Source organism: Micrasema longulum, unplaced genomic scaffold (assembly GCF_059751315.1).
Source record: "Micrasema longulum isolate JH-2025_06_02 unplaced genomic scaffold, ASM5975131v1 h1tg000280l, whole genome shotgun sequence".
NCBI lineage: Eukaryota > Metazoa > Arthropoda > Insecta > Trichoptera > Brachycentridae > Micrasema > Micrasema longulum.
Genome location: NW_028277484.1, coordinates 1,191,315 through 1,218,600, shown reverse-complemented (window position 1 = coordinate 1,218,600; position 27,286 = coordinate 1,191,315). Strand labels below are relative to the sequence as shown.

The 27,286-nt window shown below is 31.6% G+C and overlaps 1 protein-coding gene across 1 annotated transcript in view; it reads right to left on the bottom strand.

Moving 5' to 3' along the window:
- The window catches only part of ds (dachsous cadherin-related 1), a 452,538-nt gene that overhangs the window by 339,893 nt on the left and 85,359 nt on the right, over window positions 1-27,286 (bottom strand). The window lies entirely within an intron of this gene.

Here is a 27,286-nt window from a genome sequence, read left to right as displayed (position 1 = left end):
TAGTATGTAGTGCGTACCCATCAATATCTTGAATAAAAAGTTAAATGTAATTTGAACACATTTTGGAAAAAAAAGGGCAGAGAACCTAAATTTCCAAGATTTTCATGGGCCAAAATCCTGCCCATTTTGAATTCAAGCCATTGCACAACACTACTACATATTTATTTGTATTCTCCATCTCATATGTGACACTTGTCATCAGCTATGAAGATAGCATTGTTTCCTCGGGCTTCGATGTTTTTTTTTTATTTAAGCCTAATCAGCTTCTGATGATGCATAGAGAACTCTATTGGAAAAGCACGTTTAGTGTATTTCGATCACGTGTCACAGGAAGTATCGATTTGATAGATTTTAGAAAAACACATAATAGGGTTTTGTGAATTTGTTAAAACTAAAAAATCAACTCCAAATAGTATATATATTAATCGATGCACCTACTACAACTTATATGCACAAATTTAAACAAACTACCCCAACAAAAAAATGTTTTTACCCAAAAAACTGGAAAAACATGAAACTATCTGCACTGTCGTGTCGGCAAGGAACTGCGGTTTATAAGTTAATCCGTTGTTTGTTTAATGGTGCTGATTATGCATGTTGTTTATCTACTCTTTGAGACAGTAGTTTTGGCTAGGAGACGATTGTCCCATTCGTGGTCAGTTGCATTCATGAGCACTTCCCCCCTATCTACTCGTATGCCTACTCTATACGAGTTTTTACTTAGAAATACTTATACATTGCCTTCAGTATCATAAAAGACATTATAATGGTGAAGCTTTTTCTACAATTTGTCACCACTCGTTTGTCGATTGTTCGATCAACATCTGACATCGGTCAACTAAACACAAAAAAACCCACATTTTAATCACCGTATGAAAGGTATTTAATTATAAGCCAATAGTATGTCTTCCGGTTGATACCTCTGACAAGATGCAATCATGATTTCGCGCTTAATAAAGACAACAAAAAACGAGTCCAAAAAATATGACTATATAGGTATAAAAATATCCCGATGGTGTTACAAAAGCTTTGTATGAACAAACTGGTTTTACGTTAAAGATGTTTTTATGAACGAGTAATTAATAAAAAATAATGAAGTTTTATAATAAGGGAGATCTTTTATTGGTCTATATTTATTGGAACACTAAATTCTTTGATCTTGTTCTGTCCAAAGAGTTCTACCATGTCGTTTTAGTTTATTACGAAATAAACGAACAAAAGAAATTATCAGTGTGGTCATTAAAAATTGAGAAAAATACTAAATTCAGTTTAATTAAGGAACGGAAAAGTTTTAAACCCAAAACTGTTAGCCCAAAAAATTAGTAACTATTTTCAAGGAAACTGCATAATCCCCAACGACGAAATATCGATTAATAATATTCAAGCACTATTGTTAAGTCAATTTAATAGTTTTGTTAAAGACAAGCTGTTTAGAAAAGGCAAATATTGAACATTTAAAAGACAAAACCGTTGGCAATGAATTTATGTTTTTTGGTATTAAATTGTCAATTTGAATTGTAGGTATAATTGATTGACATTTGCAGGAGATTCTATGAAAAATCTTAAAAAAAGACATTGAGATAATATAGTTTAAAAAAAACCACACAAAAACAGTGATGAAAATTTTATAACACCGAAATATCAATAAATAAGTTTGAAAGTGCGTTTAATAAATGCTACCGAAATTCCCCTTAAAGGTAATTTGAATAAAAACGTTCTTAAGAAAATACGAAATTGTATTACCCACAAAAACCTAGATAGTTATAAAATAAACATATAAAATACATCGAAGTATGCATTATAGATATTCTCAGATGTTTTAACCCATCTTGATATTTGAGTTTTTTGTATCTTTTTTTTATACATATTAGTAAAAAATAAATGTTTTAAATAACCCTTACGAAAACTAACAATTAAACAAAAAACGAGCATTTCAACCCGTAGGTACTAGCATACAGGAAGTCGTACATATTCAGATAATTGATATTAACGAAGACAGTAAAAAAAATGATTTTATTGCCCAAATGTAATGAAGTGCATTTAATTCAATTTTAAATGTCTACTTTAGACATGGACCATTGGTTGAATCGGGTTGTGGTGCCGTGGATAGTGTTGCGGACTCACGGATCAAAGGTCCGAGGTTCGAACCCCACTTTACTTCAACTTGATTTCCATTTTCTAATAGTGAGTTATTTACAACTCGTTGAAAATGGTCAACAAAATTAAAATATTTTGGTTAATTATAAGAACGCTAATATTTATGTTTAAAAAAAGAAAGAAAAAATAATTATTCAACCGTGTTCACCGGCTTTAGATCAACCGATCCATCTATGGGATAAATAGGTAGATAAGCCGCAGTGTCCCGTACTGTAATTGAACGTAGTTATGTAGAAAGCAGCCAGCCATAGAAAAGTGAAACTGAGATAATAGCACCTTTGTGGAAAGAGTGAAAAAACAAATCTACACTACAGTTGGAATGTTTTTGACTTGAAATGATAAACAAGGAATATATATCAGTTTTTTTTTATATTACAAACAAGAATTTAATTTTGTATTTGACAAGTTTTAATGATTTTAAAAATTCGTTAAGATTTTTCTAGTGCTGTGGGCGTTTTCTGAAAATTGAGAAATTCCTTTTTTATGATGGACACCATTTTCAGAAGGTGATTAAAACAATGTTTTGTATGAAAGCGATCTGGCTGTTTTTAGCAGAACATAGAATTGACCTTTCTGCATCCGATAACATCAATATATAATTTTTTCAAAATTGTGGACTGGATGCTTTCTGCATAACTACGTTCAATTCACCACTATAATAAGGCCTTCTGGCCTGTTGTGTTAAAAAAACAAAATTCTTACTAGCAAAACGGGCCATTTAAAATATAAAAACATACGTATTTATTAAGATTTATTTATTTTTAAAAACAAACATTTATAAATCCATTCTTGCTATCCATTAGTATTGAATTTTATAACTCCATTCAGTAATGTTTCGACTAACGCGCCGGTCCTTATTTGAATAGAAAAAATATTATATTTTTTGAAGATTAATTCCAAGTTCATAGTTTTACCTGCTGAAATGATAAAATTAAGCTTTACAATTATAAGGTACTCAAGGCATACAATAATACAATTTATTGCATCACGAGCTAAAATGAACACCTTTTTATTCTATACAAAGGTTTTTAAGAAGCGGAAGAAACAGTATTATGTGCAAAACATGAAATTCCTAGCACCTAGCCTCGCAATATTCTTCAGGTTGTTATGACAAGGCAATAAACCGTATACCGAAGGGTCAATATGTAGTGAAATACGAGTATCATAAATATAATTGCCCTAACCCGCTAGCGCTTCGGGAACTAAGGCCTATCATAGCAATAATCTAAATTGTAAGATATTTTAACATAAATGTAGAACCTCTTTAAGAAGGAAATATATCAATCTAGGCGTTTACATGGCTTATGATCTGCCATTAGTGGTTCAGAATTTTAATTCGTGATCATAATTCGGTTTCAGTCCGGTTTAAATAATCACCTTCAAAGTAATATTCACCATTCCGCCAGTCATTTAACATCCGTATCTTGAATTATTCTTTCAGTTGTTGATTTTAGTTTTTTCCGCATTTTCTCATAAACCTTGGACCGGCCCTAAAAGCGTAAGACCGATGATCTTGCCTGCATGTTTACGTAAAATCTTTGCATCGTATTTTGGTGAAAAAAACAAAGCTTCAATATTTCGGTAGTAAGAAAAGTGTATTTTAAGTTATCGAGGCAAAATTAGCCGTTCACAATGGAGTCCTGATGCCGACCCTTATGTATGGAAACGGCGTGAAGGTTTATTTGGGTAATAAACAAAAAATAAATAAGATATTCGTTGTAGCAACTACACTTATTCAGAAAGGTTAACAATTTAAACCGAATATACGTATAACGAATTATTAAAAAACGTTGCGAAAAAAATTGTTACTTAAAGAGATAACAGGTATTTTTTACTTTGGTCTTTTTACCGCCAAGATTATACGCTGGATTGGTTTACCAATGCAGTGCCTTATGTACTTTTTACGGATAAGGGAGATGAGACGGTTATGTTAAAATAGATCTACACGGGTCGCAGTGACGCCACGCGACGTCAGAAGCTTATTTAGCACTGACTCTTATTTACAAGAGCAAACTCTGTGTTCTTTTCCTTCTTAACGCGACAATTTTTTACCCCCGCCCCGTCGCGTCGCGTCGTTGACGATCACTTGGGAGGAAGCGTCTATGTTCTTAGCAGTGCGAAACAGCTCCTCCACAGTTCTAATTTTGGTTCATCCATAATGTTTCGAAGCCAGGAAAACTATTTTCTTCCAACTCCTCTACGTCCCGCGTCGACCCCTTTACGACATGCTAAAGTAAGACATATTTCTCATTTATAACCGCTCAACATATGGCCAAAATCGGCGGTGGGGAACAGATTTCTATTTGTATTGGCTCTACGTAATAATTAATTGTTGGTTTTCTTATCCTTTGAACTCTGTGTAGGTCTTGCCATTTATAAGTTAGTTGTTTCTGGTGTGGTGAGTGAGTAGTATGACTAAATTATTAAAGACGGGAGGTTTTCCAAGGCAGTAATCTTCAGCAACTTTATACAGTTATGTTTAAATAAGCGTATTAAGCTTAAGTTCATTGCGAACTAATGCGTATCGCAATAACCGGACAAGGCTGGAAAATACATCCTTTCATCCATATGACGCAAGCGTGTTTAAGGATTATTTCGGAGCTGGCAAAAAAAACTTTTAAATCAGTTGTTAAGGCTTATTCGTTTGACGCGTTCGTTACCCTTAAAGCGTTTTAATTCAGTCACGCTTCTAATTACTTTGAAGTTTGCTTCGTGTTTTTTTTGCAATAATCATATTTGCAATGTGACCTTAACAACTACCATGAGTATTATCTCAGACCAAAAATACAGGTATGGTTATAAATACAAGCTCATCTTTGATATGTTTATAACAAAGTAAAACTGAGTCACATTTACTATTTAAGTATACATTTTTACATATTTTTACATACCTACATGGTAAATAATAAAAAACCAAAAATAATGTAGGGTGTAGTAGTAAACAGTCAGTCAGGTCGGGTAGCTAACTGAGTCTGTCTAACTAGGATTGATGATTAAGACTGTTTTCAAGGTTTTTGTTTGTTTCTTATAACATGCTTTCTATTTTTTTTTCGAGATTTAATTAATTTTAATGTATAAATGAACCGCTAAACAAATATTTTCGTTGTATGCATTAATAATTAATTTCATACTTCCACTGCTGATTACGTACAACTCGTTGGTCCGGAACAGAGCTTTGGTGATATGGATTCCACGTAAGGAGAGATTTTCTCACACATTGGAGAGGGTTCTGAAAAAGAACCCAGGGTATCTGTACACGACAACGTCAGCGCACTGTTTTACATGCCAATTTCCAGAACCAACCTGCCTCTGGTCAAGCTGATACAAGGAGCAGGCAGTTATTTCACATCGGTGAAATTATGGTTAAGAGAAAAATACTCTTGCTTTTGGAGAGTTTTGTCCCTTCATAATATCGGGCCATCGCTCAAGGGTTTCTGGCCTGATGTGCTGTCCCGATGAATATTTTGTTTTGTAATATTATTTTGGTCCAATTGAAAATCGGTGGGGGTCGGGGAATTGTAGGAATTGATTTTCATACAGATATATTTAAAAATCCAAATAAATAAAACGGGACTGACCTAAAATTTACGTTGAGAATTCCCTATTATTTGTCCTTTGTTATCAAAACGCATTGTAATTATTATGGCTTGACACAGGCACAGCCTAAAAAGCCTTAATAAGTTCATTACTTTAGATGTTGTGTTGCTTACCCGATAAGTCTTCGAAATCTTAGAAGTTGGAATATTTGGAGTCGCTTACCTGAAAACAAAAACACACATTATAAATATAATGTAAACAGACCATTGTATAATATTGCTCCAGGAATGAATTTTTAGTATCGACGCTGTCTTTATTATTAGCCTTATAGTATACGTATATAACTTATAAATCAACTTTATAGTTACCTATGCTTAATAATTTGTAAATATGTATTTTACCTATTTCTAACTAAAACATAAAACTACTTCATTTATTTATTTTATTTTATTTGGGAAATCAACAGTTCTACATACATATTTATAGTAAACAAACAGATATGGTGTATAAACTCAGAACTAATTACAGATTTTCCCAAAGTCTACAAAGTTAGTAAAGAAAATATATTACATATTAAATAAATACATATAAGTTTATACATATAAAAATGTTATTTTCATGTACTCATAAATATTTTTTTTAAATTAAAGTTTTTTTTTTTAAGAACAGTAAGTTATTGTAAATTGTTTGTTAAATTATATATTGAACCATATAAATTTATAACTACTAGTATTTTTACCGTCAATTTTTTTTACTAAATTGAATTATGAAGTCACTAAAGAATTCAATTAAAATTTTAGATACATAATCTTAACTTTGCTACACCATGCATTATTAAATAACTTATCTGTATTATATTTTTTGACATGAAGAAATTTTTACTATGAATTTTGTAAATGTATGTGTCTTAATAAATGTATTGATTTTAATGTAGAAGAGTCCTGACTTAAGACGGAATTTTTGGGACAGAAAAGTCAAGAGATTAGTATAATAAAATTGTGAATTGTGTGAATTAAATAAATAATTAATCCGGTTTTTAAATTAAACTCAGTGACAATTTTGTTTATAGGCATCAAAAGTTTCATAAATGAAAAGTATCGGACTACTGCAGGTTAGTTTCGACGGTAAAATCAATTAGATACACAAAATCAAGGTGATTATTCCAGCGCCTGATTTGGTAATGTTCAAGTGAACACACGCCTATCAATATATTAATTCAATCGAAGATCGAGGCCGTGATCTGTACCACGGGTGTAATAATACAGCGAGTTAACCACTGCACGTTTAATCATGCTTAAAGCACAAAATTCTTTAAATGATTCTTTTTTTTTTTTAATATTGAATAAAAAACGGGAAGTTTGTTAAGAAGAACTTTGCTTGTAAGGTGGCAAATTATTTAGTTGGGAAACCAAATTATCGAAGCGTGAGTGGACAAACATGTTTTACAATTTAGAGTTTAAAATAAAAATATTTGTTCTGTTTCACTATAAAAACTTTAATATGACAACAGTTTTGGGAGTGAAATAGAACCAGAACCAAGACGAGTGTTTTTAACTCAGTGGTTACTATCATAAAAATTCATGAAAACGAAAATCGAATAGAAATACATGAGTCAGCCTTGTATTATAGTGGTTAACGCGTTCGCCTATCATGCTTGAGGTCATAGATTCGATTCTTGTCAGGATGAACGTGAAATGTTGATTTTAAATGTCGTTCTACACGGCATTATTTCCATGTTTCTGGACTGGCATCTTACCTTTAATGCAACAAAACAAGATTGGGATACGTTACTATTTAATGTAATATTAGTTCTTTTGTAATTAATTAATAAATCTATTAAAACTTTAATTTAAACTAAGTAAACACTACATATTGAATAATATTTTTGTTCATAACTGCATAGTATTTTTATCAAAATATTTTTTTTTTAAAACTAGTATTTGAAAAAAAAAATCAAATCAATACATATTTACATAAAAAGATAATACAAATAGCTAGATAGATTTAATAATTTTTATGCACGGTTTGCAATTTCGATACAGAGTATCAATTAAACTCCTTGATACACATAGTCACTGAATTCGCGAGTAATAATTATTATGTATAAATTGTAATATTATTATGATCAAGTATGAAAGTTCTGGAATTCAAATATGAAAATCTTAAAAAAATTATGAAATTAAAAAAATCAAACAGTCAAAGTGCATGAAGCTGAAAAAAATATATATAAAAAACTCCATTATTATTTATAATGTAATGTTAATATATATAATTTAGATTAATTATAAATTGATTGGCAATTCAATTATTAACGCTTCATTAAAATTGTCTATTAAATGTATTGCATACGTTTTTGTTATTCTTTTTTAATAAAGTGCAAGTATATAATTAAAATGTTTGCATCCAACATACTATTACACAAAATGCATCTCACTTAATACAAGTTGATTGACGTTCAAGGCAAAATGCATCTATGTTTCTCCTATTATATAATTTTATTGTCAGTCAATGTGATTTCGCTTATTAAAGTTAATGCTAGGTACAAACTTTTTGTTAATTAACAACGATAATAATATAAATACTTGTGGACCATTAATTGCGACCCAGGACCTGTTTATAGAAGGCCATGCCTTGTTTAATATAACAATTGTCTGAAATATAATTTCAACGTTAATCAGCTCTAACATATTCCTTTCTTTTAAAAAAAAAATTATATCCATACTCAGAGATTAAACTCAAGGCGAGGAAAGTACATTCTTATATTCATTTGGATTCAATTAATGTACTTTTATTTTACACCTAGAAAGACCATTTTAATAAATTTAACAGATGTTTTAATGAATTTTATTTAACCTGAAAGTGTAGTCATATATTGTTTGCATACCTGTTCTTATTGATAAATTATGATTTTAATCGTTTTTATATCGTTTCCATACACTGACAATAAAAAACTTCTTCGTTGAAATACGTTTGTTCCCTAAATAATGAAAAATCTTTAAATGTGTATAGATGCATATTAAGCTTTAAGTACTTGGTACACTACAGTATAGATAATACACTTAGAATTAAATTGAATAATACGATAAGGGGTTAAGTATTGTATTTTAAATTACATTGTGTGAAAAAGTAATTCGTAATGCGTCCTGTTTGAGATTTGTTCATTCATTAAAAGAAACTAAATTTAAAACAAACATTAGCAAGTTAAAACAAAACGCGGCTTAATTGACCAAGTCATACTTAATTACGACACCTGAATATTTCTGTACTACCTGTGGGAATAATAAAGTAACCAAAGTGGTTTATTGCGTCTACACACGTCCTAAAAACAATTCGCGGGTTATAATGTACCGCGCACAATGCTATCAGATTGATTATCTCGTGTGCCTCGAATCACGGGAGAACAATGAATGCATTAGTGCATTAGGAAGAGCTAGTTGACAGAACATGATATTTAACGATTGCAAATTGAGCTCTGAACGATTTGAATTGATAGGGTTGTCCGCGATTCATCGATGATTTAAAAAAATCGATACATTGTTAACTACTAACTTGACGTTATTTTATTCACCGTTTTTTCGTGTTTGCGTCTCGATTACACTTACATACTGCCTTTTTAATGCACTTGATATCATAATAATTGATTTAAAAGTGAAAAATACACATTTGTGTACGTATTCACTATATTCTTAATATGTCTGTAGACAAGGCTGGATTTCACTCTCTAGGGCGTTGTAATGTATAAATTGTTGAATGATAAAACAGGAAGGGGTGGAGACGTTTGAAAGAAGCCTTTATCTAGCAGTGGAGAAAACAAGGCCAAAAAAAAAAGAAGAAAGAAAGACGTAAAGCTTAAACATGGTCAAGATGGTGAATGTTACACAGTGTGTAAAGTGGTCACTTAAACTAGCCAATGACAGGTCATACGTCCTGTAACTGCCTAGATTTCCTTATCTCTTCTCAAAAATATTCTCCCTCTATATCGCAATTTGTGTTAATGTATTGTATTGAAAAAGCAGAGTAAAATGATGTTTTGAAAACAGAAATATTATAGCTGTAAGCCTCTTTTATGACAATGTAAAAGTAGCCATATGAAAAAAAAATCCGAATTACAATATTGGACGTTAAGGAAAAAAAAACTATTTGTTGGCCGTCATTAGAATTCAGTTTAAGTGTATTCGCTCCAACTTAATCGATAAAGCGTACAGCAGCCGGCATTGAATAAATGAAATCTGACTAAATAGACTGCCGGACTAATCGGTATTGTAAAGCGTCGTTTTTGTCACCCATACATTCATACAGATAGCGGATTCGTGCGACAGAGACGACGCTCTACAAAATCGGAAATCTCTTTCTTAAACCCGATGTACTTTATTTACTGCCGGGTACTGTAATATGTGTAACAGAAGATGCTTTGATACATCGGTGTTTTAAATGGCCATGTCCATCCCTAATTATCAGGGAACCATACATTTGACATAAAGGCACATACCACGAAGTAATAGCAGGCAGTAGGTAACAAAGCACGCGATTATATTGTAGACGGAGGCTCGTGACATCATTCTTACTTCGTATGCAGAGTTGTACGTCAGATGGCGGACAAGCGCTGTACACAGATATAAGTATGCAAGGCATTAAACCAATTCAAACAATTGCTGGATTATTAAAAGGTTCCTTAAAGGATAATTTGTATGCGGTACTTGAAACTAGCGTTGTATTCGGCTCGTCTTTATGCATTTCATACATTTCGTGTCCTCACTTGTGTTGTCATTCTACTAAGCAATAAGAGTTTTGCACTAAGGTGTGTTCTTTGTAATAGTAATGATAATTATTGCTATTTTTATTCAATTTCATTAGCGTGCGAAATATATTCTCAACGCTAAATAATTGCCGGAGTGAAACATTTCCTTATGATTTGAATTCATACTTACAGCGATTGCAGTTGAATTATCATTATTCCACTTTCCGCACACAGCGGTGTTTATGGCACTGCATTTGTAAACTAATGTACACACATGTTAGCTAATCAGTCCTAGGCTTAGAATATCAGTCCAGAAACAATGAAATATTGCAAATCAAACAACCTTTACATTAATTAAATACATCACGTCCAGCCTGCCATAAATCAAACCCAGGACCTCAATAATGGTAGGCAAACGCGTTAACGACTACACAACGAGGCGGACTTATTTCCAGTTAATATCCTTATTCTTATTATTTTTGGTTTTTTTTCTTATACATATCATAATTTTAGACTGTTTTAAATGGGTACAAAAAACAGACCTTATGTCAAAAAAATAATAATTTAACTAACAGATTTTATTTGTTTATAAGGACACTTTACATAAATGGTAAAAATTATATTTGACAAAAAGTACAAGTTATTTTACAATCGATCGAAAAAAAATTTTTTCAAAAAAAATCATTTTAATTAAAATTTTCACATACCTTTATATAATTAAATTGGTAATAAATATTAAAATTATTTTTTTCATTAAAAAACATAATGCATTAAGGTTCAGTTGTATTGACAACGAGTACAGTTGGGTGGGTGGTAAATGCTATTAAAGCCATAAACATATAAAACATATTATCGAATTATTAAATGTATCCGCTTAAAGGCCACTTTGAATTGACAACTCATTTTATTGGGCATAACCAGCTGGAGTATTTTCAATGTCTTTTTAACATTTATTAATTAGTCACGTTACTTATCAATGACAGATTCTTTAACTTATGAAAGCATGAAGTACATTCTAACTCGTAAAGTTAATTGTTATTAAAGTTGCTCCTTCCTTCGAAAGGATTAATAAATTATTATCTTGTCCACTTTCCGTTTGAGCATTTTTTTATCTTAAAATATGGTTACCTATATACGCCTATATTTGAGATATTGCTACTCCAAATACCTTACAATGCCGCTGGCGAGTGCAACAGAGAAGGCTGTACATAACAATATTCATCTTCTGCATTCGTTACACTCATTCTAAAAGCCTCCGTCTGAGCTTTCGAAATGAAAATGCTAGTTTCTTAACCCGACATCAAATGGAGTTATCTTATTCGCAATTCGATATGAATCTTTGTTATAAAGATTCGATTCTTTTGTTGCGGTGGCACAGTTTTATCTTCTTCTCGACAGATCTTCATTCCTACATCTGTTTAAACGTTAAGCCTACCACAAAATCAAAGCCTACCACGCGGTGGAAGCGACGTTGTCGATTTCTTCACAGCGCTGTCTCTTCTTTCTAGCGGTGTTGCCGGATCGGGGAATAAATATAAAATTATTTAAGGATTTTTCGCTCCGAACAAATTGAAGTGCTCGAGGGCACGAAATGCCATTAAGGTTGTTTTTGGAGATAATTAGATGGACGCATAATCTCCCTTCGATTCTAACATGAATACGGAGCTGTTAAAAATATAACTATGAAGTCTTATTGAAGGTGTGGAACAGAAGCTTATTATTGGCACAATAAATTTGTATCAAATTCAAAACATGTCGTATCGTATTATGAAAATCTTATCTTTCTGGGGTGAAATTTTTAAACCATTCATATAAACAGTTCGATAATTAATTTAAACATAATCTTTATAATTTTTTTATTTAAAAAAATCATTATTAACCCTAATGGATTATTACGTTCATTTTAAAAATATAATACACTTTGTTTAGTTTTGTCTGGTAGTTTGTTGAATAATTTCAGTCCCTGGTAGTCACGATTGTCCTTGTCTCGTTTTAGAAGGTTGAATGTGATATTTTTCTGATATTCTCGTATTATGTCCATGTTAACTTAAATTTTAACTATGTTTTAGTTCTTAGTCTACAATGACATCAGTGTCTTATTTATGAATAAATTGATGGTTCTAGTTAAAAGAGTTCAGTTACATTTAACTGCTCAGTTTGATTAAAGAGTTTTTTAGTTGCTGTTAGATAGCGGAGGTCATACACAAACTTTAATATTTTATTTTGCTGTCTTTGTAGTCTGTTTATGTCATTTTGATTTCCTGTTCCCCATAGTGGTTGCATATAACATATTTTAGTTTTAACATAGGCTTCATACATTAAATTTAAATTTCTAAATACTGAGATAACATAAAAAGTATCATAAGAAAAAATATGAATAAAATAAATAGGTAATAATAACATTTTTATAAACATAAACAGTGTGAAATCATTTGCAAATCGTTATGTAAAATTGATAAAGTAATCCTACGAGTAAATATAGATAAAATAACAGCAGGAGAGCAAAAGAGCGAATCAACTGACAATTGTCTGTTTTTTTAGGAAAATAGAGCAGAAATGGCTGTAAAAAGAAAGGAAAAGCATGTAATTGATTATTTCCGGGTATTAAGACAAATTCAACAAAATACTTTCAGTTTACATTCTTCGTGACATACTTAATGTAACAATAAAGGCCGTTTTCTTATTGTAAATCTGAATTAAGATAAGAATCTGATAAAACTAATAACGTTTTGAATGCAGGAACACAAACAGGTAGAAACTAAATTTGAAATGCTTGAAGCAGAAATAATAAAAAAAGTCATTTAAGTATAAAATTACTACTTAAAGATTTTGATTTATTTAGGAAAAACAAAGGTTGATATATAATAATATGAAATAATAAAAATAGCACATACATATGGTTAAAGTTTTTCACAAATATAATGAGAGAAAAAATACAGTAAAGAGAAAAACACAGTAATGAGAAAAAATAATGTAATATATAAGAAAAGAGAAAAAAAAGCAAGAACGGATGAGGAAATGGAGGGGAGGAGAGGAGGAAAGGGGTACGTTATTAAAGAGCACATTATTGAGATAAAGAATAACAGTTCAAAAAAGAGGCATTCAAATGTTTCCCTAGGACTGTTAAAAAATATTTTTCTCATAAAGTAATAAAAAAATATTTTAAAAATCGAATATTAAAATTCAAGCATTAAGAGAGCTTATAACCTGACGTTCTTTTTATTTTATCGACCCCTCATCATTGATTCTTCTATCTGTTCATTGCTTGCTTCCAAGTAAGCAATAGAGCTAAGGGCAATTTTAATTGAGATTCTATCGAATTATATCATTAACCAGGTAAAGTCTTTATATTTATACATCAATCTTAATATTTTTAGGTGTCAAAACCAGCACTTGTTCCTTGTATATCATAATTATTTTCCTGTCAGCACTCGATGGTACATAGGACACCTACCGCGGAATAGCACCAAAAGAAATTTGTTGTATAATAAATCGCTTTAAACAAGTACGCGAGTACATAGGATTGTGCATGTATGTAAATGATAAATGTACTTACATATATATATTATAGGAAGGTTTACGAATTCACTCACTTGTTGCATACTAACGATCACCAGCGTGGTTGGCTACGAAGAGCAATAATATAAAACAGTAAATCGAATGATTGGCCTCAATCGTGAAAGAAAAATGTTTATTGCTTTTTACACTAATTTTGTCTATGGGAGTTCGGACTTTTAATAGGACGAGAAAGCTGGTACGAGGCATTAAGTAACTACTCTTTATAATTAGTGGTTTTCCTATTGGCGGGACGAAGCGAGATTATATCTCGAATGGATTCTCGACTTTAATAGTAAAAATTGGCGGGAAACAGAGAAAACCATAATCATTTTATTATTATAACATCACGACGTCTATTACATCACGTGAGGGAGCGAGACAGGGCGAACCGCGGGATTGTAAAATCATAAAAATATATGATGCCACTGTTTTACGAGCACTGGAGCCCCGTACACCGTACACTAGATAAAATATAAATTGTATGATTTGTATACCAACGGGCAAAGAAAAATCGGAATAGGGTCTTTACACGTTTTTTATATTTTTAAATAAGCAAAAAATTACGATAGTAACGATTATAATATTTTTTACAAAGGTTTAAAATACGCATATTTTGAATTACAGGGAAACGAGACGTTTCGCGCCCTGTGGGGCAAACAGCACATATGACGTTTTGGCACCAAACTTGTGCGCAATGTTTATTTAGAAGCGCAGTCGGCGCTCATAACACGTTACGTGATGCAAACTGTCAGCCGATTTGTATGTGCTCACTTTTAAACCCGAAAATTGTAAATGAAAACTTGTTTTGAATACATTGATAGTTATATAATTTGAATTGTATAAATCTGCTCTAAATATTTATTACATTTTTAGCGTTATTACAGACTTGTGAAAATACCCTATTGACCATAATAAGTATATATTTTTTTTTAATTGTGCAAAAGATATAAACATCAAAAGTAACAAAAAATAAATAATAATTTCAAGTGAGAAAAGAATCATTGTTAACATTTGCGTTTTCCATGGAGGTAATAAATTAAAATAAATAAAAATACCGAATGCACACTCCGAGCCATCCACGCACACACTCATTAACGAACATATAAACCTTACACAAACATATACATTACATGCGGCACATAAACATAGCATAAACCACTCAAGATGCACATTCAGCAACTACCCCAAATAATCGACCCCATGAAGAAATTTTCTGTATAAATGCAACGTGCAGTTAAAAATCTCTGCATCAATACTGAGTCCATTATAATTTCTACAGGTACGTCTAATGAATGAATTCGAATTATGATTGTTTTTACAAGTTGGTACATAAAAAAGGGACTCTAATCTGGTATAGCGAAGAGGACAACGGAAACCAATATTTTGTCAATCAACCACATTATTTAGAATTTTTAAAAGAAAAATTAAATCACATGTAAGCTTTCTTTTTTGTAGTGATTCTATATTAAAATTAATCAAAGATGCGCCGTAATCATTTTTAATGTTGCCAAAACGAAGGAGATGTTGCTCTTTTAAAGTTAAAAGCTCATCCCAAATGAACAATTCAAATAAAGCCGCAAGTATTCAACTTCATATTCAATTATAAAACATTATTTTTTGCATTTAGAAATTCAGAAATATTTTCATTTTCTTTTAACGAAGTTTTAAGCCGTTTGATACTGTTTTTTAAGACATCTCATTGTTCGAAGATTTGTAGTTAATTTGTGCCAGAAACTCGACGATATTTATTTATTTAAACGCTTTGTAGGCTTTTAAATGTTTATCTTTAAACAAAGACAGGCGGGTATTTTTTATATATTTTTTTAATTTCATTTTTTTAAAATATATGTGTATTTTGTACACTATTTGTACTTATATTATAATCCAACAGCAAGTACATGGTTGCCTCTTTTTTGGTGGGGTATTTAGTTTCGTTTTTTGTTTATGTAATTTTTCTTTATTATGTACTTCTTTTTGTTAAAACGTTGTAACTTTATATTTATTTTTTTGAAAAATCAAAAAAAAAAATGACACAAAAGTAGCAAAAAATATAAAAGATTTTAAGAAGGATAATAAAACTAAAAAAAATGAAGAAAAATCATCTTTACATATTAGTATAAAATATATAGGTATACCATACATATTATATTAGATTTGATGTACTATGTAAAGATGTAGTAGAAGTAGATATTTTAGGAATTAAACTACGAAAATGGCGCTAGATTTCTGTATCCCTTTTTAAAAAAGTTTGCATCTTTGTTGTAATATATTGCAATATTTATCTCAAGAAGATAATATTCAGTATTTTTACAAACATTAAGAAGTACTAAAACAATATTTATTTAATTAATAGTTTCTTAAAACTCAGAAAATCAAATTTCATATTGCAGGGTTAAATTGCTTTTTAAATAAATATTTCATATACACCGTGTTTTAAATCGAACCAAAACCCTCTTGAGTGCTAGATAAATGCGCTGATTAGGCCACGAGGTGGATCTATTGTATACTGGAGAGTAATAAAAAGAGCAGATTAGAATAACATTTCAAAGTAATACATTTTTATTTTAAAGATACTGTTTCTGGAATTTTATTAAACGTGAGAAAGTCAAAATAAATATCTAAGAAAATCAACAAATACTTCGCACAGTCTGAAAATAAATCAATTTAATTTATGTTGTTTGTTGAAAATTCTTAATGGAATTCCACTGTAATTAGACAAACAATATTTATTACTAATCCATAAAACTTTTTTTTTTTTTTAATCATCTTAAAATGTGTAAAAAAAAATATAATACGAGTATATTGCTGTTTGGAAAATACATTATGTAACTGTTTTTTTACAAGTTAATTATTTTATGTAGGTACTACTTCTAATGATCGCAATTTTAATCCGAAATCATGATACATCGTCAATGTAAGTTCAATACCGCATATTAACCAAAAAAATCCAAATACGTTTTTTGGCGTTTTCAATTGAATGCGAAAAGCCGCATTGATTGGTATATTTGTCTTCGAAATTGAGCAATAGACTGGTTTCCTTCGATACAGTTTAGTACCACGAATGAGTCCTTCCTACCAAAGGCGCAAAGCAATCCCGCGTATATTCCTAAATCCCATACACCGGATGAGACGTTCTCTATTTGGGTAAAGGCAATACAGTAAACAAGCCATGCGTAACTGCGAGTTATTAACTTCGCATAGACGCATACGATGGTAAAAAAAAATCTAATATAAATAAACAACACATTATAAACTGCATTTTAATTTATTTTATAACGAAATTTCAAGGATTTTTTTCCCACTTAAATATTTTGACAAATTGTTCATCTGCGTTATTCAACTTTCATAAATGGCACCCTAGTTAAAATATGATACTTTGCTACAACAGTTAAGAATCAATCAACAAAAATTTAACAGAATTTACAAGTCACCTATTTTTTAAACCTAATACATTGAAATACAAAAGAAAAAAAAAAGTATTTCAATCAAGTAACGTTAGTAAAATTGTAATCGATCGATTTACTAAGTAATCTCTGGGAAACCAAACTCGCTATTAACTATATAAGTCGTTAGAAAGGAGGTAATCATAGATAACTTCAATAAAATTATTTGAGATATTTTATTCATTCTATCCGTCGCTTCAGTTTCTTTGTGATAGTAAACCGGCTTTCACAATATTCTCTTCAGCATTTCTATATTACAGAAGCAATTTTATGACGCATCACATTCAACCAAAAAGGTTTTTCTTTAATGTGTAATCTACATCTTCCGATAGATTAAGATTTCGTATTTATTAAAAATTATAGGTTTAATGGAAAACCATATTTTTCTTTTAAGAATTTGAAATATTTCACATGCTCACCTTTACATCGATAAAAACAATATGAAGACACAGTAAAATTTTTATGAAAACCCTACCATGGGAAGAAATTTAAGTAATACATTTCTCCCGAAATGGTTTGTTTCACTTTGGATACTTAATTTTCCCCTTATCTATAGTAAGTCGTAAGAAACTGCATAGATAAACAAAATTGTTGTGTTTTTTTTATCATTCATTGCATGAAAGCAAGACGTTCAATCTTCTGCTTTAGATTCCAGCCCAAAGACTGTATTGCTGTGAAAAAGCAGCATTTAAATATAAATAAGTAAGTTAAACACGATAAAAACTATTTTTGAAAACGTTTTTATGCGGGTTCATTGTTTTTTAAATTCGATGTGTGATTCTCGAAGTCTTCTCGTCGAAAGTGATAGTCATTGTCTTAAGATACAGTATTCTCTGGTGTACAATATCTTCTGCTGTTCGGAGGATAAGTCATGGCATGGAATTCAGATTCTGATGAAATAAAAAAAGAAATCAAGTACTCGCATCGTGACGCGTGAAATGAAATAAAAAAATGATCATTAGGTGTCGGCGTTAGTCCACGGCAAGGACACCGACTATATGGACCACGCCTCACCGAAACCACAAATCGAAGACCGATAAAACAGACCAGTTTTAAAAATGACTAGCTCAAGCCCCCGTTGACTTGTTATGCTGCCTTCACCAGCTCCGCATTTTCGATTGAGTGCCGAGATATTGCATTATTACACGCCTGGCCCTGTATGGCCTTAATGGATATCAAATTATATGAGATTTGGACTGAAGAAAAATAAAAGGTGAGAGATCTGGAGTATACAGCATGGTCCTTTTTAAGTCGGATTTTTTTAGTTTTATTTATGTTTGTTTCCTACACGACTTCGGAACGGAAATGTAATAAAAACTTTTGAATAAAAAATCTTAGAGAACCAATGCAATCTATTTCATGTATCATTTTAATAAAATATTTACAAATAAAACAACTAATATTTTTATGTTAATATCTCCCAATAAGAACTAGGTCAATTTCAACCCTTGAACCAGAGCACAGAACTTCTATGGAAGCAGAACAGCTAAATTTATTGTACTGAGGCTGTTTAATAAGCTTTCCATCGAGTTAAAGGGCTCTTCTAGTTTGGAGCAATAAAAAAATGGATAACAGAACTTTCTTATCAAAAATCAATACTTCAAAGTGTAAAAATGTGTGAAGCTATATATAGATATTTTTAATTCGTAGTATTGTTTTTAAATTTACAGTATTATTTTTTTACTTTTTATTTGATTTAGAAACACTCCGATAAACTTGTACGTAATTTGGCTCGTTTCACATTTCATTCGCTTTTGTGAATGTAAATTTCATGGATAATTAAAATTGAATTAAAAAACTTTAATTTATAATTTTTACCAGTGACCGGGTTTCGTCGTGACCGACATCGTCAGACTGGTGGCCCAGTGGAATAAAACTAAATACGTATTTTTATTATTATAATTAGTATGCAGTTCCACCAAGAAATGTAAAAAAAAACTCAATCAATTAAAAAGAAGACTAATAGGGAATTATCACGTTTATTTATTCACATTTTTAAAGTTATAAAGGTCTATGAAATACTGTCAAGTAAAAAAATATTTTTAAACTTGTAATTTTTAATTCCCGCAAAAACGGCCATTCCATTAGCCACGCCCCTTAACGTCACGATTTCTGTTTATTTGTTCCTGACCATTCAAATTTGTTTAGAACATTGTCACGAATCTTGACGTCACAACTATCAAGGCCAAACATGTCGAGTTTTTCTAGTGCTGTATTTTTTTATTTAATTTTATTTATAAAAACGTTTCTCCACAATATCCATATTTATTTCGAAAATACCATGAATTATTCTAAATCCGTTTCATATATTTTTATCGGTATTCGTAGTATGTGATATTTCCCTTTTAGGGGATACAACACGATGTCCTTAATTTTTTAAAAGTAAAGGACAGTCATGATAAGCGTCAATTTTAAAAACATTAAACAGTTTTGAAAAGGTAAAATGCATTTTTTTTCAAATACATTGCGCTCACCCTTTGCTCCGAAATCTAGTGTGGAACAAGCAGCCGAGAATTACGTTGGAGTTATATTTCGGAATCAAATTTTGATTATTATCACTACCTAACTATAGGGCACCGTATCTCGGATTATTACTGCGGCTTGTGATTGGTCAGGCCGGAGGAGAGGGACGCGGGGGGCACAAAATGGCAGCCGGCGGGAGTTACCATTATTCCAACATGTGTTTATTTCTCTGCAATTATCATTTTTATGTTCGCTTCGTGGGGTTTATTAACCAATTTTTTGGAAGAATGTGATTGCATGCCTGTCGATGATTCCGTCGGTCAGTTTTTGTAACTGTTAGCATTTTTTCCGGCTGTTGAACGACTTAAAATTGGAATGCAAAGACAGAGCCCTAGAAACTCAATAATATGCATGTATATTATCAGGACAAAACTCCCAGTAGGACGAGACTCCAAACCACATTCAATTTGTCGATATCTAGGACAAATTCGAGAAAAAATGATTGTTTCAACAGAGCATGTCAATATTGTATGTATTACCGTTCTCTCTGGTCACGCAGAGATTTTTCATCTCTCTTATACTAAATACAGAAGATTCCTTAAAGACGTTGATAGTACGCCCTTTAGTTGTACGAGAATTTCACCAACATTATACTTACTTATAACCTGACGTGTAAAATCTGTTCGCAAACAAATTTAATATTGTAAATAAATTTCAATTATTGGATTATATTAAGAAATAATACCACTCAGTTGAACATCTGTATAAAAAAATATGGAGTAAACATATAAATTCAAGAAATTTAATAGCTGTGAGTGCACAATTCAGTTTTTGAACTCAAATACCTAGTCAAAACATTATTGTCACAAGAGTAAATTAGCTGTTCGGGGCACTGTTTTCGTTGTTTTGACATTTGACATCTCACTCTAACGAGTTAGTATTAAAACAAAGACAAAACTGTCCATAAACAGGCAATACTAAATAACCATAAATATTATTTTTAATGGATAATAACCATAAACAAACCACAATAATTTATTTTTTTTATCTGTAAAATACAATGGATTACGCTTAATTCGGTTACTGTATTTACCAAGATAATGGGATCTTATGTTGTGTATGTCAAAAAAAAATTCACTTCTACTGTGGCAAAATGAAAGGAGATAATTTTCGTAAAATTTATATTTTTAATTTCCAAGTTTAAATCGAAACAAATGGAAATGCGCTCTATGTAAAACTGTTGAACCACTAAATAAACCACCTGTAACTTGAGCAATTTTTGCGACACATAGCAAGTCCAACTTTTCAAAAGAAACACTCAAAGAGTCTCCTATAATGAATATGCTTTTATCAATAAAAAATTTTTTAGCAACAATTTTTTTTTTTTCATTCCGTATTTTTGTATTATTTAATTTAACACTCAATCTTATTTGTCATACTTTTTATTACTGCTATTTCTTACTACAGTGCGTAGTGAGTTTATAGAAACCATATCTCAATTATCATTTCAATTATGTGTTTATATATATATATATATACATATATTATTTTTCTATTAATTTCAATGATACTGTTATTTTGTATATTTGATTATGTATGAATCTAAATTTGAATAATTTATAATTTACATTTTAAAATTTGTGTCTGATATCTTTTTTCAATCGTATTCTTTGTAATTTTGTTATTTATTACTTTTACCTTTTTTTCTGGAATTTTATTATATTGCATCACATGTCATTATATTTCAATCTAATTAATTTAACTATGTATTTTTTATTGTTATTTATTATAGCTTGACGAGGGCATAGCCTAAAAAGTATTTTTAACTTATATTAAAATTAGTGTAATTTTGAATGAATAAATAAATAAAATATATAAATAAATACAAAATGGGATGATTGCAAATAAAGATGAGAATTAATTGGAAAAAGTTTGGTTTTAAACAATTTTTATAACGATTTAAATAAAAAAATCAGTAAAATAAACGACAAGTTGGTCGCAATATAAAAACAAATCAGAAACTCAGAATTAAACAGGCACGTTTCAAGGAAATTAATAATACGCACAAGATGATAGAAGATTTCGAAAACAGATAAAAATTAAGAAAAAAACATTATAGTATATAATCTAGAGGACAACCATGAAGATAATGCTGGAAGAATAAATACTGATGTGTTGAAAATGGAAAAAGTTTTTCGGGAAACTGATAACTCTATAAACAAATCATCGTTCAGATATATATGAATTGGAAAGAATGATAACAAGAGTCCAAGGCCTATTAAAGTTATTTTTAATAATAAAAAACCACCCTGCAATATACTTATCAACAAGCGTTGCTTTCTAAAAAAAAGCTGATTATATTGCATACATGAATGTAGGTACATATAATTTTGCTAATTCTTGTATTATGTAATATTTAAGGCAGTAGCAGTGTATAGTAAAGAAAAAAAAGAATGTCAGTAAATACAATGATAATCATTCCCTTTTCGCACCTAATGGTGCATAAGACACTGAATTGGAACACCAATCGCAGCGTATCTGAATCATTTTTATTACAGGAAGGTAAGTCATTTATGAAACCATAAGCATACTACCTTTCAAAAATTTAAGGTTCATATATACCTCGCTCATTGAATCGATTTTATCTTACGGAGTGCGTGTCTGGGGTCTCACCTTCCAGTCTCATCTGGGTAAAATTTATGATATTCAGGTGAGACTGTTAAAGGGGATTGTACCAGAAAGCATAATCCGTGAGGCGAAACATATGGGCGAAGGTGCATATTTTAAATTCTGTAATTTCCTGCCGGTAAAACAACTTTGTGACTACAAATTGATTGTAGATCACATTGTTGATCCGGAATATAAAAAACGAGTTTCCCACACTCACAAAACTAGATTAAAACGAAGGGCTTCCTGATCGTTCCCCGAATTACAAATTGCTTCGGAGAGCGAATATTAAATTGCGTTATTCCAAGGTTGTTCAATGGTCTCCCAAAAACCCTTTTAATACCCTTTTTTTCGCTCTAATTTTCTTGCCTCCTCTTTCACAGTAGTAGCTGCTCGATTGTGGAATAATCTACCCACTAATGTTAGAGACGTCCCTTCTTTATTTACATTTAAGTCAAGATTCAAATGTCACTATCTAAATATTTAAGTTGTCCTTTTATCCTTCTTCTTTCCTTCCCATCTTCTTTCCTCTCTTCATAGTCTAGTGTTAATTTTTTGTGTATTTTTATTTTCTTAATCTTTGTTTTTATTTTTTGTATGAAATTGTAAAATTCAATATGTCCATGTACTTGTAATTTCCGCAAACTGAACGGTTTGGGTAGGTTGGAAGAAATTGCCTTAAGGCAATATTCCCGCCCTTATATGTATATAAACGGTATAAGTATAAAACCAACATTAACACGAAAGACTTTTATATGAAAAAAAAGAACTGCAAAAATATCTTCTAAATACTTTATAGTGCCTGTTACTAAATAAATTTGTATAATATAAATGAAATAATGTAAAATAAACCTGTCGTAAAAAAAATGTGTCTCACTGAAAAAAACTGTAAAGAAAAAAAAAATTCCAAATAAACAAATCAGCTTGCCGTTACCATTAAGGGATAGGTATAGAGGATATAACTGAACAACTGTGGGTGGCTTCAGCCAGACGACAGAATTTGATCCAGGATACGGCTCTACCCAATGTAGGGAGTGCCGTTCTACCCACCGTTAAACTACTGGGAGTTTTACTCAATTCTGACCTATCTCTTGACGCTCAAATTAGTAGAACGATAAGTTCATGCTTCTACCAGCTGAGACAAATTAAATGCATACGCAAAAATTTGCCGGTTGATGCCGCCCGTCAATTAATAAATGCGTTTGTAGTGTCTAGAGTCGATTATTGTAATGGTATCTATGCAGGTCTACCAATGAACAAAATGACTCGCCTACAATCTGTATTGAATGCCGCAGCGAGACTTATTTTCGGAATCTCTAAGTTCAGTCATATCACTCCACTACTTCGGGAACTACACTGGCTACGTTTTCCACAGAGGGTCGAATACAAACTCTGTTGGCTTATGTATAAGTCACTGCACAACTCGGCTCCGGAATATCTAAGGGAACTATGCATTCCAGATGAACTAGCTGACAGGCGTCTCACGCTTAGATCAGCTACGTCTACGGCGAGAGGAAAAGTTATTATACCTCTACGCAAACAGCGCACTAAATTTGGTGAGCGCGCATTTGCGGTCGCAGGCCCTATGGCATGGAATGCTCTCCCAGCAGAGGTGCGAGGCTGTGAAAGTGAAGTGATGTTTCGGAAAAAACTTAAAACCCACTTGTTCTCTAAATCATTTGAATAAATCCGTAGCACGTGACAACAAAATAAATTATTTTAATCAAATTACAAATTTAAAGCTTCAATTAAATTAACTTAACAGTAGAATCACCATGTAAAGCGCCCTTGAGGTATTTTATTACGAAAATGGCGCTATATAAGTTATCCACAATAAATAACGCGACACAACTCTTACTAATATCGTTTTCTCTACATTCATACGCCTTTTTTGCGGTCTCGCGCGTAATGTCATCGGCTCTGGATCAGGATGTCCAAAGTTTTAACCCCGCATTGCACAACTTTTAACCAATTACATAACACATTTAAAAACGAACAAACCATCACGACGTTTCTCCGTAGGAATAAACAGAGAGAATGAAATACCATGTAAATTATATATTTTTATTTGTTTTGTATATTTTAACGCCCTAAGAGGGCTTTTTTCTTATTTTTATGTAATTAGTTTTGTGTTGTTGTAAAATGGTATATACAAAATAAACAAGTAAAAAAGGGAAAAAAAACCCAAGAAAATAATAATAGGACCACAAAATTCCCATTGCGAAATATTTTTATATTTTTAGAAAAATATTAGGGTGGGTGCTATAGTAATTGGACGTGCTACAATAATTGGACATTCTAAATCAAATGGTTTAAAATAAATTTATGCAAAGCGTTTTTTTTAAGACAAAAATACCAAAACAAACGTATATTTTATGGTAAAGATAAATTCTTACTAATTTTTCATCATTATATTTAGGGAGACCAAATTACTATACCACCCACCGAACTTTTTTTTTCATGAAATACGCATGCATGCTTATTATTTCGACTTTTCGACACGTCCATCTTTAAGCATTTGTTGGATCTAATCTTGTCAAATCCTTCTCCATCAACATTCGTCTTTGTTGAAATATTGGTCTCTTTAGATTTTATTTCTTTGAGGCGGACTTAAAAGAAATTGCTTAAACGGATTCGAGTGCCTTCCGTAAAGGCACCGCGAATATATAAAGCATAAACAAAGCCCCATACTTCACGGATGGAGTCGAGAGAATTATCGTGATAGATTCGATAGTGACCGACCCTCGGGCGTCGCTACTGTGTGGCGGTCGTAGCGGCGTCGATAAACTCTCCCCATCTCTCCCCAGCGCCCGGTAAACGGTATCGCGAGACTGAACTGTCTCTCTCGCCGCCGCATTTGGCGAGGTGAAAAATAAAGCGGGGAAATATAATCGGCGAAGAAATTTATTTATTCGTAAAACGTTCGCGATATGGGGCGAGATGTGTAAAGATCGTTGTCGGGACACGAGTCATTTTATTAGGAAGTTGCATACATGCATGAAAGGATAATGTATTCATATTGCATAATGAGTGGCGACATTATCGAGTCTTTTTTTAAAAATCAAAAACTTTGTTCCAAAAACGGAAAAAATTCTAATGTATGAAGCCTATGTAAAAACTAAAATATGTTATACGCAACTACTATGGGGAGCAGGATATATGACCTTCCCTATCTAACTGCAACTAGGGAACTTTTTAAACAAACTAAGCAATGAAATTTAACTGAACTCTTTCAACTAGAATCATTAAAACTTATCCATAAATTAGCCACTTATGTAATTGTAGACGAAGAACTAAAACTTGTAAAAAATTGTAGTCAACATGGACATAATACGAGAATATCAGACAAATACTATATACATCTTTCTAAAACAAGACAAGGTCAATTAAGACTAATGAACCAGGGACTGAAATTATACAAAAAACTACCAGACAAAACTAAACAAAAGACTCAGACAAACTTTTCAATAGATGTAAAAAAAATATTTTGAACAACAGAGTATAAATGAAAAATGTTTATATTATTTTTTTGTAAATTGAATGTAATAATCCGTAAGGGTTTATAAATAAATTTTCAAGTTAAAAAAAAAAAAAAAGACCAGCGTCAACGGAGATATTCTGAATCAGGTAGGTATCTGGGAAGAGTGTTTACTGGGGATGGAAAGACTTAGAAAGATATTGAAAAAAGGAAGAGTGCCGGCAACAGGGTGAACGGTGCACTGAAGTCTACATTGGCAAACAAATGTTTGTCGCAGGTGGCAAAACGAGCAATGCACAATGGAGTTCTGATGCCGACGGTAATATATAGAAGCGAAGTACGGAATAGAAAAAATAGTGATGGAAATAGGTTAAATGCTGTCGAAATGCGATCTCTCAGGCAAATGATTTTTGTAGTGGTCAAGACGCTTGACTCACGCACGGAAGGTTCCGGGTTCGATTCCCGGTGAGAACACAAAAATTAAAATGTGATTTTTCTCAAGCCTGGGTGCTCTGTGATGTAATTCACCACTGTAATTAGGCCTCCTGGCCTGTTGTGGTGCAAAAAAAAAAAAAAAAATAAAATAAAAATGTGCGGTAAAACGATGTACCATAGGTGCACAAATGTCGAGATCTATGAACCATATAAATCTGAGACAAGCATTATTGACAAAATCAAGAAAGGGGTGCTGCGCTGGTTTGGACATGTATAGTGAATGGACAGCGAAAGAACGGCTATATGGATCTACGATGCTAGTGTTGATGGGTGCGGAAAACGAGGAAGGCCGAGAATACATGGCACGATCAAATACAGCAAATACTTGAGATGGACGTGTCAAGAGTTGGAATAATCAACATGCGTGCATAAAAACATGTATGAATGTAGAGGAATCGAGGTCTGTATGCAAATACAGAGCGATGTGGCGTTCAATCGTCTCTGCGTACTCCTACGGGAAAACAGCGTGATGGTTTATTGTTGTTCTTGTTGTTATAATTGACAAATGTTTCTTGCTAAAAAAAACATATACAATTCAACTACAAACTGAAAAATAATTTCCTTTCCAATGTCTTCATAGTACAGTATGGAAATAATTGATTTTTTTATTTCAAATTTTGTATAAATTATAAGATTCTGTATTAATACAGTGTAGTGCCTTAATCCAGGGAGAAAATACAAGAATACGTTTATATAAAAAATCTGACCGCGCATCCTTTTAATGGCCCTTGCCCGCAATATAAAATGGCT